The 15,148-nt window shown below is 36.9% G+C and overlaps 1 pseudogene; it reads right to left on the bottom strand.

Moving 5' to 3' along the window:
* Positions 1-6,501: 6,501 nt before the first annotated feature.
* LOC149548241 (uncharacterized) lies at positions 6,502-14,629 on the bottom strand (annotated as a pseudogene).
* Positions 14,630-15,148: the final 519 nt, after the last annotated feature.

Below are 15,148 nucleotides of genomic sequence, written 5' to 3'. Positions count from 1 at the left end.
AATGATGGCCTCCACTTTAGATGGATCCATTTTCAGATCTCCTTTGGATATCACAAATCCAAGATACACCAACTCTTGTTTGAAAAAGTCACACTTCTCCAAGTTTATCTTCAACTTTTGTTCCTATAGCCTTTGAAAAACCATCTTCAAATGTTGTAGATACTCTTCTTTATTCTTGCTATACACCAAAATGTCATCAAGGTAGACAACAACAAACTTCCCAATGAAGTCATGCAAAACTTCATTCACTAGTCGTATAAATGTACTAGGAGTATTAGATAAACCAAATGGCATAACCAGCCATTCATATAAACCTTCATTAGTTTTAAAGGCTGTCTTCCACTCATCCCCCTCTCGTATCCTTATCTGATGATACCCACTTTTGAGATCTATTTTAGAAAAATATGAAGCTACCCCCAAACAATCCAACAAATCTTCTATTCTAGGAATAGGAAATCTATATCTAATAGTTATCCTATTAATGGCCCTAGAATCAATACACAACGTCCACTTACCATCCTTCTTTGGAGCAAGAATTGACGGTACGACACATGGGCTAAGACTTTTCCTTATTAGCCCCTTGTCAAGCAACTCCTGTACTTGCTTGACAATCTCTTCATTTTGTTGTGGTGTCATCTTATATGTTTCCTTGTTGGGTAGCACTGCTCCAAGAATAAGATCAATCTGGTGACTTATGTCTCTTATTGGTGGCAGAGACTCAGGCATTACCTCAACAATGATTTCCTTGTACTAGTTCAACAACTCTTCAACTTCTTTTGAGCCTGTTGTTCTATGTTCCTTCTTCCTAACTTCCTTAGGCTTCAACACCAATGCAAAGCCTATTCCATCTTCTTCAAGAGTATTAATGAACTCTTTCTCACCCACCATCAACACACTTGGTCCAACTTGACCAACCCCTTTCTCTTCTCCTTCCGAATTCAATCTGTATGTTACTCCATCCTTTTGGAAACTATAAGAATTCTTCTCACCATCATGGTGTGCCTTCCTATCGAATTTCCAAGGTCTTCCTAGCAAGAGGTGGCAAGCATCCATGGGCAAGATATCACACAATATTTTATCCTTATATTCCCCTATACTAAACTCTACCCAAGCTTGCTCATTCACAACTTCCTGTTGCCCTTTGTTAAACCAACTGACCTTGTATGGACAAGAATGTGGAAATCTCTCCAACTTCAATTTGTTTACAGCTTCAAGTGAGATGATGTTATCTGTGGAACTTGAATCAATTATTACTTTGCACAACTTACCATTCACCTTGCATTGAACTCGAAAAAGAGCCCTCCTTTGAGTGGTATCTTCTTTTAGCGGTTCCTTAAGAAGTGTCCTCCTTAACATGAGACTTTCTCCCTGAGCCTCTGTCATCAACTGAACTTATGATGAGTTCATACTCACATTATCTTCCTGCATATAAGTGACTCTCCTTTCACCATTTTGAGAAGTAGATGCCCTTTGTGGACACTTATATTTTGGGTGCCCCATCTGACCACAACTGTAGCACTTCATTCCTAAGAACCTAGATCCTCTGCCTAATCCACCTGACCTTCCTCCATTAGATCCCCTTCCCCTATAGCCTCCTCTGCTACTTGAGTCACCCGCTTGCTCCTTAGGGTTAGACTCGCCTTGGGACCTCTAGCCTTGTCCTCTATTGTTGAAGTTTCCCCTACCTCAGTCATTCCTTCCACTTTTCCCTCCTTGTTGCTACTCACTCTTCCTCTTCAACTTCTCTTCAACTTTAAGAGCAAGTTGAAAACATTTCCCCAATGTATCTAGGGCCAGGAGGCTAATTTCCTCCTGTATGTTCATCCTTAGACCATTCAAGTACCTGGCCACTCTTTATGGTTCTTCCTCTTGTTTCTTTGCCCTGAGAGTTAGTCTATGGAACTCTTCCGTATAGGCACTCACATCCATTTCTCGCTGCTTCAAGCTTTGCAACTTCTTAAACAATTGCACCTCATTATCTGCAGGCAAAAATTGTGCCTTGATTTTTCCCTTCATCACTTCCCATGAAGAGATCATATTTTTGTTATTTTGAATCCTTTCTCCTTGAATATAATTCCACCATGAGAGAGTAGATCCTTTCAACTTTCCTTTTGCAATCCTTACCCTATCATTCTTTGGAACTTCATTCAACTCGAAGTAATTCGTGATTGCTTCAATCCATTCAATCACTTCCTCACTATTGAGACTGCCTCCATATGTAGGTAGCTTATCAGTAATATCTCCTTTTATTGACTTTAAGGCATCAACGAATGCCTTTTGATCTGCACCCAATTCTGTTGGTGGATCCTGGTGTTGTTCTTCTTCTTCATCTCCACTGGTACCTTCTTCCACCTCATCCTCCTTATCCTTGTTACTGGACTCCTTGAACTCTTTCAACTTCTCTTCTAGAAGTTCCTCCATCATCTTTTTGATGGCATCTAGAGTCATACTTTTCGGAGGCATGGTGTGAGCCTCAGCTTCAGCCTATGATTCTTTTGCAGACATACACTTCCCAGCAAGATCTTGTCTCGCTCTAATACCAATATGATGAGGATGAAACAAGAATAAAAATAATAACAACCATACTTATGAGATGGAAGGAAGAAGCTAGAGAATTCTACAACAAAGTTCTGAGAAAAATGGCAAAAACTTCAATATGAACAACACCTTATAGTTTGCATCCATTCATTCATGGCAAGCACGTAAAGATGTTGCCTCACCACATGCATGATCCCTCAACTCTCAGAATGTTCCTGCAAATGGCCACGAAATAAATACTGTACATTCCTCCTACCCACTTTCCACCACGTTAAGGCCACATTACATGGTGTTCACGTAAGCAAGAGGCATATCTATTCAGATTGACTTTCAAAACCTTTTGTGAGTTTGTTTCCTGCAACAATGACTTCTACACACAGAATAAATACCACTACTATTTTATTTAGAAGAAACCAATAGAGATGATGTGCATCAATTTGCAATATTAAAATATTGAGGCTTGCAGGAAATAATAGAGCATAAAGCTAAATAACAGGAAACCACCACAATATTTTATTTCATCTATTTAAGGCACAACAAAAATAATTTCACAATCCACTCAATGTTCTTAGCCTTCTTCTCAGGAAAAAAAATATAAAATCATACCCTCCCAAAAGATTTCGAAGAGAATTTATAAACAAAGCCAAACAGTTAAGAACTAGTTTTGGCAACCACCAGACCCGTAAAAGTTTTGTTTAAACCTTTACTAAAGTTATAACACAATATTAAATTAAGCCCTAAAATTATATACCACCCCAAATGCAATGCAAACCCTATTTTGTTATTATTAAATTGTAGGGTTTGCATTGCATTTGGGGTGGTATATAATTTTAGGGCTTAATTTAATATTGTGTTATAACTTTAGTAAAGGTTTAAACGAAACCTTTACGGGTCTGGTGGTTGCCAAAACCAGTTCTTAACTGTTTGGCTTTGTTTATAAATTCTCTCCGAAATCTTTTGGGAGGGTATGATTTTATATTTCTTTTCCTGAGAAGAAGGCTAAGAACATTGAGTGGATTGTGAAATTATTTTTGTTGTGCCCTAAATAGATGAAATAAAATATTGTGGTGGTTTCCTGTTATTTAGCTTTATGCTCTATAATTTCCAGCAAGCCTCAATATTTTAATATTGCAAATTGATGCACATCATCTCTATTGGTTTCTTCTAAATAAAATAGTAGTGGCATTTATTCTGTGTGTAGAAGTCATTGTTGCAAGAAACAGACTCACAAAAGGTTTTGAAAGTCAATCTGAATAGATATGCCTCTTGCTTACATGAACACCATGTAATGTGGCCTGAACGTGGTGGAAAGTGGGTAGGAGGAATGTACAGTATTTATTTCATGGCCATTTGCAGGAACAGGCTAAGAGTTGAGGGATCATGCATGTGGTGAGGCAGCATCTCTATGTGCTTGCAATGAATGAATGGATGCAAACTGTAAGGTGTTGTTCATATTGAAGTTTTTGTCATTTTTCTTATGAATTTGCTGTAAAATTTTCCAGCGTCTTCCTTCCATCTCATAAGTACGGCTGTTATTATTTTTATTCTTGTTTCCTCTCATCAAATAACTACAGTGCAACCCTTACCAAAGAGCTAGAGCTTAAATAGTCAACGAGTGGTTGATTTACATGGCATTGTATTTCTTCTACCAAAAAAAATTGTAAACTGTTATTTATGAAATATGAATTGATGAGCAAAAATGATGCAGTTGAATCTTTATAGAAATATCATAATTTGACTTGGGGTAGAAAATATCTCCTACAAGCATCAATTAATGAGCTAAAGGGGTTCTACATTGAGTGGTTTATAAGGCACAAACACTTGATGAAAGTTTTGCAAATGGAGCAGCAAGCTAAGTGAGCTTAATCTTGGATGAAACTAAATGGTTAAGAGCACTTGGGTTGGTGTAGTACTAGGACGAGTGACCTCTCAAAAAGCCCAATGAGTGCTAAGTGTATCATTCATTTTCATAGCAAGCTAAGTGAGCTTAATCTTGGGTGAAACTGAATGGCTAAGAGCACTTGAGTTGGTGTAGTGCTAGGATGTGTGACCTCTCAAAAAATCCAATGAGTGCTTAGTGTATCATTCATTTTTATAAGAGATAAATCTGTATAAACTACTACTCGTGGAATGAAAGAATTTAGCTTGAAAAATACAAAATAAATCTAAATAGCAATATCATAATCAAAATATTGTTGTTGCAATAAAATATTGACTATAATGCACTAACAACTTACCGTCACACTGTTGAAAATCAAGTTTTATTCCCTCCTCTTTTTCATATTGTTGATTAAGAAGACACCTCTTTACTTCAACAAGACTAAAGTTGTAAAGGTTCGATAATTATTATGAATTATGATGTAAACAATTCTTTAATATTAATAAATTTATAGACTCTTTAACACTAAACAATCAGCATATTTAAAATATTTTAAATGCAATCCAAACCTGTGGAAGTTCATAGTGCACTATTTCACTTACAAAAGCACATACAAATCAGTTTGACTGTTCATCGATTTCCATTCACTTACAAAAGCACATACAAATCAATTTGACTGTTTATTGATTTCGTTTGGACCAAAGATAGATTTACAATTTAATTACGCTCTTCTTTGTGAGGTGATAATATAAGGGAATTGGAGTTAGGTAACCGCTGTTCATATTTTTGGTAGCTGAAAATCCTATACACTCCATAGCACCAATACCATATAATTCAGATAAAGCCTATAAATTGCCCATTTCAACTACCTGACCGTTAGAAATTTACAATTCATCTATGTACAAGTTACTAAGTAGTATCTTTGTTTTTCAATCACAAATGTCACACTAGAAAATTGACCCATTTGTTGTTCCACGTGATTGTATCATAGAGAGTTGGTTGTTCAACAGCTTGTGATTTTTAGGTTCAGTGATGAATATTGAGAATTTTTGGCCAATTTATAGTAGTTTGGGATTTTTGAATGCAATGTTGCATGTGTTTTTCCAGTAACTTGTGATTCTTATAAGACTGGATTATATGCAGTACAACAATGTTACTATTTTCAATTATGATTAATTTGTAATTGTTGTTTATAATGTACATTTCTCACATTGAATACCCATGTGAACCATTTTTAAAACAACTCTACTAGACTCTAATTAGAAATTTGATCAGTTGCCTTGATTAGAAAATTAATCACTACTTGAGTGCAAACTTCCTGTTTTCTCGTGGAAAAATAATTTCCTAAATCTGTCACAGGAAGATGTTCTTTCCTCAATAATGACAAATTACTATTAATCAATTCAAACGGTTGATCTGAAAACAGTTCTTGTTCCTTTTGTATGCTTCCAGATTTCGCACACCCTGCAACCATGGCGTTCCATGAGATGACACCTCTCAGGCATTATGTCAAACAGTTATCTTGCCTTCTCTATCCTTCTATATTTTGAGCAGATATGTAGCAGAGAAATTGCAACTATAACATCTGACTAAAATTCCTCTAACCCTTCTCCTTTGATGGACGCCTATAACCTATTCCAATGCTTCCATTTTCCCACCGCGACGGAGGATGCTGGCAAAGCTTGTGGAGTTACCGGCTAATTGCATTTGCTTGAAAGTTTAGAAAGCCTTTTAAACAGATTTCATTTTGTGCACATCCTTCACGCATGAAGTTTAATTAGACTGAATTTCTTTGAGGCATTCAGTCAAACAGTTCAGGAGGATAAAAATTACCGGAATCCACCAAACTTCTACAGCACAATAACAGTTAAGAAACAAACCTTTACAACAATTTAAGATCTAAATGACATACTTATAAACAAAATAATATGTAGAATAATAAATTGGCAAAATATATATATATGTTTAGATTAAATGAACTTGACATAAAAATAAAACAATTACAATATAATATATGTTTATATCAAATGAACTTAACGTAAAGATAAAACAATTACAATGTCAACTTACGAGTCCATGGAAAACAAAATTTCAAAACCAAATCAATGCCCTCAAAGTATATTTGTCTCCATTTCTTTTTCATGAGAATAAATGCCAACACTGTTGTAAAACCTAGCAAGTATGACAGCCCTACTCCAAGCTCAAACCCTATACTTTTTGTGCTTTGCTTTTCTTCATTAATTAATGTAGAGGTGATAGGAGGACTATAAAAAATTCTGGCCAAGAACATTTCTTTGGAAGCGGACATCCCCATAGTTTTGGATTCTGTGAATATGCCAATTTATTAAATGTTGCCATATGTCCGCCTTGTGGAATACTACCTGAAAGATTGTTGTTAGAAAAATTAAGAGCTCCCAAGTAGTTCAAAGAACCAAGATCTGGGGGAATTTGCCCAGAAAAATGATTTGTAGAAAGGTCTAGCGATTCTAGCCAAGACATTTGTACAATGCTATTTGGAATAACACTAGTGAAGTTGTTCATAGAAAGGTTGAGCAACTTCAATCCCTTCAATTTTCCCAAATCAAATGGAAGATCCCCTTGAAATTGATTGTCTGAAAGGTCTATGGCCATCATGGTGGAGAAAATATATGTGTATTGTTCATCTCTGCCTTTGGAATTCATAATCAATCCATTTTTATACATGTATGTGGTCGAGGGGTATACCGAGGGGGATTCTTCTGGAAATATTAGAAACTGAACTCTGCCAAATTCTTCATGTGTTTCCATCAACATTGCTGGTAAACTAAAAATTGTGTGTGGTATAATTCCTGATAGTCTATTTGAAGAAAGATCTAAGATTTGTAGGTTCTTTAGCTGCCCAATTTCTGGAGGAATACTACCTTCCAAATTATTCTTCCTCATTGCTAACACTTTCAACTTTGAAAGGTTGGCTATTAACTTTGGAATTTGGCCTTCCAAAGAGTTTTGTCCAATATCTAAAAAATACAATTTTGTACATTTTAATATCGAAGAAGGGAATGTTCCACTCAATTGATTGTTCTTTATCACTAGTGTCTTGAGTTTACTTAGCTTACCAAACTCATTTGGAATCATTCCCCTCAAATTATTATACCCCAAATCCAACATTTGAAGCTCAGAACAATTGGCTAAATTCGGTGGGATAATTCCATTCAGTTGATTATTTGCAAAATTTACAATCTCAAGTGAAGAGATTCCTTTTAACAGGGGATGACTATTCCCTATCAGCAAATTGTCATTGAGCAACAACAATTTGATATTAGGAGGCAAAAATGATGGTATTTGGCCAAACAGTGCATTTCTAGACACATCCAAGACCACCAATGGATTCCTTAGAGATTTATTTAGCAAAAGGCGACCTTGAAGATGATTTCTTGTGAGATTGATGTAGAGAAGATTCATATCCAGTAGCCAAAATGAAATTCCCCCAAAAAGATTGTTGTCACATAATTCCAGCTTTGAAAGTGAGAATTGAGTCGAAATCCATAGTGGAATTTTACCACCCACCTTACATGATATCATATAGAGAAAAGACAATTGAAATGAGGGAACCCAGTTGCTGGTGATATTAAGTACACAATTTGACAAGAACAAGCATTCCAATTTTCTTAGCTTCTTAAAGAAATCCTCTGAAATTATCTATTGCCTGTCTAGTGAGAGCCCAAGATGTTGAATTGAAGAGGGCAACACTGAGGGAGAAACACTCTGGTTGAATGCATTTCCTTGAACACGAAGTAACCCAAGTGAGGAAAGCCTTGAAAATGTGGAGGGAAGAGTTCCATTTAGTTGGTTGTAAGTGTTGAGAAACATGTGTCTCAACCTTGCAATCTTTTCTTGGAAAAATCCAGAATTAGTTTGTGGGAGTTTTCCACTTGTTTATGCATTGGAAAGTGGTTAGTGAGTTGTTAAATGAGTCTTGTCCTTAGTAGAATATAGGTAGGCTATTTTTAGAGCCTTGATGACTCATTTTGTGACTTTTATGGGGGTCTAGACTAAGAGACAAAATTGTGGATGGGATTACTATTTTTAACCTGGTTGTTGTCAAAAATGGGTAACATGTGGCATGGTAGTTTTTCTCATGGTTTTGTAACACCATAAGTGGTTTTCAAGTTGTTAAATCACTATAAAAGGAGGGCTTGGGGAGGTGTTTGTGTAATTGAGTTTAGTTAGCAAGATTGGTGCTAGAAGGAGTCTCTCCAAGTTCAAGTTGTGGTGATGCGCTCCTGTAAGAACTTGCATTGCAAGTGTATTGTAATCATCTTGGTTTGATAATACATTGTGCGAGTTTTGGAGGGTGGAGTTTTTCTCCCGGAAGGGTTTCCCCATGGTAATCACTGTGTTGTGTGTTCTTTGTTATTTTGATTATGTTATTATGCATTTCTTGAGATCTTTGCAATAGTTACTTTGATTTGCATAATCATCCTCTCAAAGATTAGCGTAGGAATCAATTCTGCGCACCTTTGCTTCCTTACAAGTGGTATCAAAGCCTGGCCAATTTTGGTTCTATTTGTTAGTTACAGGGTTTTTTGAGCTAATCAAGGTTTGAGTGGGAGCTTGTGCAGAGCATTTCATTTCTGTGTTGCAGGATTGAAAAGATTGCAAGCATGTTAGGGAGAATTGATGTTGAAAAGTTTTTTGGCTTAAACTTTGAGATGTGGAAGCTGAAGATGGAAGATCTGTTGTCTGATCGGGATCTATGGGATGCGATTGATGAGAACAAGTTGAGGCCCATAGATCTGACATTAGCTACACAATATGATGTAAATGATAGAAAAGCTAAAGGTCTCATCAGATTGTGTCTTGCAGATTCAATTCTGATTAATGTCCATGAAGAACCTACCGTGAAGAAGCTTTGGAAAAAGCTTAGTGATATCTATCAAGAGAAATCACTTGTGAATAAGATTTTCTTGAGGAAGAAGTTGTATTCCTTGAGAATGGAAGAAGGTGGACAAATTTCTGAACATCTGGAAAGGTTTAATATGTTGGTGACTCAGTTAACCTCAGTAGGGGTGCCAATGGATGAAGAAGAAAGGTGTCAAATCTTGTTATGTTTGTTTCCAGACTCATGGGATAGTCTTGTGATGGCTATAGGGAGCACTTCAGTTGTCTTGAAGATGGAGGACGTTGTTGGTTCTCTACTTTCTAAGGAGATGAGAAGGAAGGTCTCTCTGAATGCCAAAGAGGCTTTGAGTGTTTGCAGAAGACCAAAAGAAAGAGACAAGAACAAAAAGCAGCATGGCCATTCTAAGTCCAAAAATAAGGGGAGATCGAAATCCCCTAGTAAGTCCAAGGCAATCTGTTGGAATTGCAGAAAGTTTGGACACTTCCGAAAGGACTGCAAAGAGGAGAAGAAAAAGAAGAAGAAGAAGAAGCAAGATTTTGATTCTGAGTCCGAGAAGGAAGATGGAGATGCTTTCATTGCAGCCTTGGCCACTCATGTAGGTGAAAATGCATGGTTAATAGATTTAGGTGCATCTTTCCACATGACTCCTAATAGGAACTGGTTTAGTAAGTATGAAAATTTTGATGGTGGTAAGGTGTATTTGGGTGATAATTTAGTACTTGATATTGTTAGTCATGGAAGTATTCGTGTGAAATTTTTTGATGGTAGAATTAGAAGATTTGATGGTGTCTTGCATATCCCTGGACTAGCAAGGAATTTGTTATCTGTTAGTAAGCTAATAGATGTGGGTGTGCATGTACAATTTTCTGAAGCAGGTGTAAAAATGGTGAGAGGCACCATGGTAATAGCAAGAGGAAGTAGATTGGGTACATTGTACCAACTTGATGCATGCACAATCGAGTGCAATAGTACTTTTGATAAGATTGTGGAAAAGACTACTCAGTTGGAGAAGGAGAGAGTTTCTCTCTCAAAAGATGGTCATGGTTTTTGGGTACCCAAGGGTGCTCTGTCTACTGAATCAAAGTTGCCTGCAGAGAAGACTATGTTATGGCACTAGAGACTTGGCAACATAGGTGAGAAGGGTCTATGGACCTTGAAAAATAAGAACCTTGTTGATGGGTTGAATGATTGCAATCTTGAGTTTGATTTTTGTGAGCATTGTATCTATGGTAAACAAAATCGCATTCAGTTTTACTCGAGTTCTCATAAGTCTTCATGTATTTTGGATCTAATTCATTCGGATGTATTTGGTCCAGTTGATGTTCCTTCTATTGGTAGATCAGTTTATTATGTTTCTTTCATTGATGATTTTAGTAGAAGAACATGGGTTTATTTCCTTAGGAGTAAAGCTGAAGTTTTCAGTCGTTTCAAAGAATTTAAGGCAATGGTTGAATTGCAGACTGAAAAGAAAATAAAATGCTTGAGAACTGATAATGGTGGTGAATTTTGCTCCAATATTTTTGATACATTTTGTAAAGATTGTGGTATTAAAAGAGAGAAGACAACTCCGTATTCTCCATAGCAGAATGGAGTTGCAGAAAGAATGAACAGGACCTTGATGGAGAAGGCTAGGAGTATGCTGAGTGTTGTTGGACTAGAACAAAAGTTCTGGGCTGAAGCTATAGCCACTGCCTGCTACTTGATAAATAGGTCTCCTACATCAGCTCTTGTTGATAAGACGCCAATGGAAGCATGGTCACACTACAAGCCTTCACTTAGACATTTGAGAGTGTTTGGTTGTGAGGCATATGCTCATGTGCCAAAGGAGAAGCAAACAAAATTGGACAACAAAGCTGTCAAATGTATCTTCATCGAATATAGTTATGGTGTGAAAGGATACAAGCTTTGGGATCCTGTTGCACAAAAGGTATTTTATTCCAGAAGTGTTATTTTTAGAGAAACTAAGCCTTCTTCTGTTACAGTGCAGCCAGAAAAAATTAAAGAAAAGAAAGAAGTGATTCAACTTCCTACTACACCTGAGAAAGTTGAATCAAGGCCCTTAGAAAGATGAGATGTTGAAGAGAGCTCTACAAGTTTTGAATCATCAAAGGAAGAGGGAGAACCTAATCATGAACCTAAACCTCCTGAACCTGAACTAGATCTTGTTTGAAAATCTACTAGACAAAGGAAATCACCTGAAAGGTATGGGTATTCTCCTGATGATTGGAGGTGCATATTTGCATTGAATGCTAACATTGATGAACTGAGATTTGTAGAAGAGGCTCTTGGTATGAATGATTCAGAGTCCTAGAAAATAGCCATGGATGAAGAAATGGTAGCTCTTAAGAGGAATCGAACGTGGGACCTTGTACCATTTCCTGAAGGACAGAAGCGTGTTGGTTGTAAATGGGTGTTCAAAAAGAAGATGGGTTCAGATGGAAGCATTGAGAATTATAAAGCACGTTTGGTTGCAAAAGGTTACTCTCAAGTTGAGGGAGTAGATTATGGTGAGATTTTTTCTCCAGTAGCCAAAATAACATCCATTAGATTTTTGCTTTCTATTGCAGCAGCTTATGATCTAGAAATCGAGCAAATGGATGTGAAAACTGCTTTCCTTCATGGAGATTTGGAGGAAGAAATTTACATGTCGCAGCCAGAGCACTATGTGGTGAAAGGTAAAAGTCATTTGGTCTGTAAATTGAAGAAATCCTTGTATGGTTTAAAACAGAGTCCTAGGATGTGGTACCAGAAGTTTGATACATATGTGTTGAGTTTGGGATTTGTGCGATCTAAATCTGATCATTGTATATATTTCAAATTTGATGGTGATGGTTTTTTGGTTATTGCCTTGTATGTTGATGACATGTTGTTTATTGGCAAAGGAAAAGGTTTGATTGCAGAGTTAAAATCTCAACTCTCAATAAAGTTTGAAATGAAAGATCTTGGTGCAGCTAGGCACATTCTAGGAATGGAGATTATACGAGATAGATGAAATAGAAAGCTTTGACTAGGCGAAAGTAAGTATGTTGGTACTATTTTGAAAAGATTCAATATGCAGGATTCAAGACCATTGAGTGTTTCGGTTACTATGGGAACAAAGCTTTCTAGCTCACAGTGTCCTACATCCCCATTGGAGAAGGAAGAGATGAGTCGAGTACCATATCAGAGTGCTATTGGAAGTTTGATGTATGCTATGGTTTGTAAAGACTAGACATTGCCCAAGCAGTGGGAGTACTTTCCCGTTATATGTCTAATCTAGGAAGAGCACATTGGGATGCAGTAAAAAGAGTTTCTAGATACTTGTAGGGTACCTCAGAGTACTCAATATGTTTTCATGGAACAAGAAGTGAGCATTCTTTGGATATTCGAGGCTATGTGGATTCAGACTGGGCTGGTGATGTTGATAGAAGAAGATCCACCAGTGCATATGTGTTTACATTATTTGGTGGTGCAATCAGTTGGATGAGTAAGCGATAGGCTGTGGTCGCTTTGTCCACTACTGAGGCAGAGTATATGGCAGCTACTCATGCTTGCAAAGAAGCCATCTGGCTAAAGAGATTGTGTTCAGATATAGAGTTCAAACAGGGTGCAGTGACAATTTATAGTGACAACCAAAGTGCAATTTTCCTAGTGAAGAACCCGACTTTTCATGCGAGGACCAAGCACATTGATGTATAATATCATTTTGTGAGAGATATGGTCAAGGATGGCAAGGTGAAGCTGGAAAAGGTAGAGACTTTGGCGAATGTTGTTGATGCATTAACTAAGCTAGTGAGCACAGAAAAATTCAGATGGTGTTCAGAGTCTATGGGCCTCTCGGCCCCTAGCAATTAAGTCCATGATATTTTAGATCCCCTGACTTTTGCAAGGTGTTCAAAAAGTGGGAGAATGTTGAGAAACATGTGTCTCAACCTTGCAATCTTTTCTTGGAAAATTCCAGAATTAGTTTGTGGGAGTTTTCCACTTGTTTATGCATTGGAAAGTGGTTAGTGAGTTGTTAAATGAGTCTTGTCCTTAGTAGAATATAGGTAGGCTATTTTTAGAGCCTTGATGACTCATTTTGTGACTTTTGTGGGGGTCTAGACTAAGAGACAAAATTGTGGACGGGATTACTATTTTTAACCTGGTTGTTGTAAAAAATGGGTAACATGTGGCATGGTAGTTTTGCTCATGGTTTTGTAAAACTATAAGTGGTTTCCAAGTTTTAAAATCACTATAAAAGGAGGGCTTGGGGAGGTGTTTGTGTAATTGAGTTTAGTTTGCAAGACTGGTGCTAGAAGGAGTCTCTCCAAGTTTGAGTTGTGGTGATGCACTCCTGTAAGAACTTGCATTGTAAGTGTATTGCAATCATCTTGGTTTGATAATACATTGTGTGAGTTTTGGAGGGTGGGGTTTTTCTCCCAGAAGGGTTTCCCCATGGTAATCACTGTGTTGTGTGTTCTTTATTATTTTGATTATGCTATTATGCATTTCTTGAGATCTTTGCAATAGTTACTTTGATTTGCATAATCATCCTCTCAAAGATTAGCATAGGAAGTAATTCCACGCACCTTTGCTTCCTTGCAGTAAGATAGTTCCAAGCTTTCTAGCAGAATAAGATTGCCCAAAGAATTTGGGATACAACCACTTATAGAATTACTAGAAACATCAAAGTATTTGAGTGAGGACATCTTGCCTAAAGCATATGGAATTGTACCACTCAAGTGATTTCTAGAAATATCTAGAAAACTTAGAGAAAAGAGACTCCCAAGACACGATGGTAAGCTTCCTTTTAGCTGGTTTTCTGAAAGATTGACCTCACTAAGTCTACTTAGCAAACAAATAGTACTCAGGACAGTTTCACCTTCCAAAAGATTGTTTGATAGATCAAGGACAGAAAGAGAGGAAGACATGTTTGTAAAAGGCATTGGAATGTTCCCACTCAAGCTATTACCAGATAAATCTACTTCTGTGAGAGAGGACAGTTTTTTGAGGCATGGAGGAAGAGTACTTGTTAACCGCATTGAGGTTAGGGTAATGGTTGCAAGAGAAGTGAGGCTGCACAAGCTCTCAGATATGACGCCATCGCCCTCCATTCTGAAACCACCACCATCGATTATTTCAACAGTGACAACATGAGTGGTGATGTTTTTGCAGGAAATTCCTTGCCAGAGGTAGCAATCCCCACCCTTCTCCCACGACCTCAAATTGGCAAAGAAAGAAGAGTAATTTAAGGCATTTTTGAGTTGAAGAAGAGCGTCCTGTTCCCTGTGAAGACATCCATAGCAGAAGGGGAGGAGAAATAGGGGAATACTAGTGAAGAACACAAACAATTTGATTATTGGCGCCATGAATTTCTATGATTTTGGGAGGTAAAGTGAGGGCAAGTGATTATTGAGAAAGGGTTCTGTCACTCGATCAACAAAGGGTGCTTTCACAATATTAATCAGGCTGCCTATAGTCATAGGCTACCTACTCTTTATGGACTTCTAGTTTCATTCTTCTACCTACTCACAATATTAGTTTGTGGTTTAGAAAATAGTGAATGAATTTATTTTTTAATGTCTTTGTATTTTTTAATTTGGATAATCATACTAAAGAAATTGTGTAGAGATTTTAAAAGAAAAATAATGAGATATCTGTTTAATTTGGATTAAAAGAAAAGTAATATGTACATTATTAAAATGTTTTATTGAATTAGTGGAGCTGAGTTTTAGTTATATAGAGGAATAAATAATTATGTGTAGTTTTGTCTATGATATTGTACGAACATTCAAAATTTGAATTGGAGTATATTTAAGATAGTTTCATGGTAATTGGAATTTGAGAAGTTCTACAAGTTCAATCATAGTCCATTGGAGTAGCTATAG

This window comes from Cupressus sempervirens, chromosome 7 (assembly GCF_028749045.1).
Source record: "Cupressus sempervirens isolate cs-2001-9-10 chromosome 7, ASM2874904v1, whole genome shotgun sequence".
Taxonomy (NCBI): domain Eukaryota; kingdom Viridiplantae; phylum Streptophyta; class Pinopsida; order Cupressales; family Cupressaceae; genus Cupressus; species Cupressus sempervirens.
The sequence above is the reverse complement of the archived record's forward strand: the minus strand, read 5'-3'. Positions and strand labels throughout refer to the sequence as shown.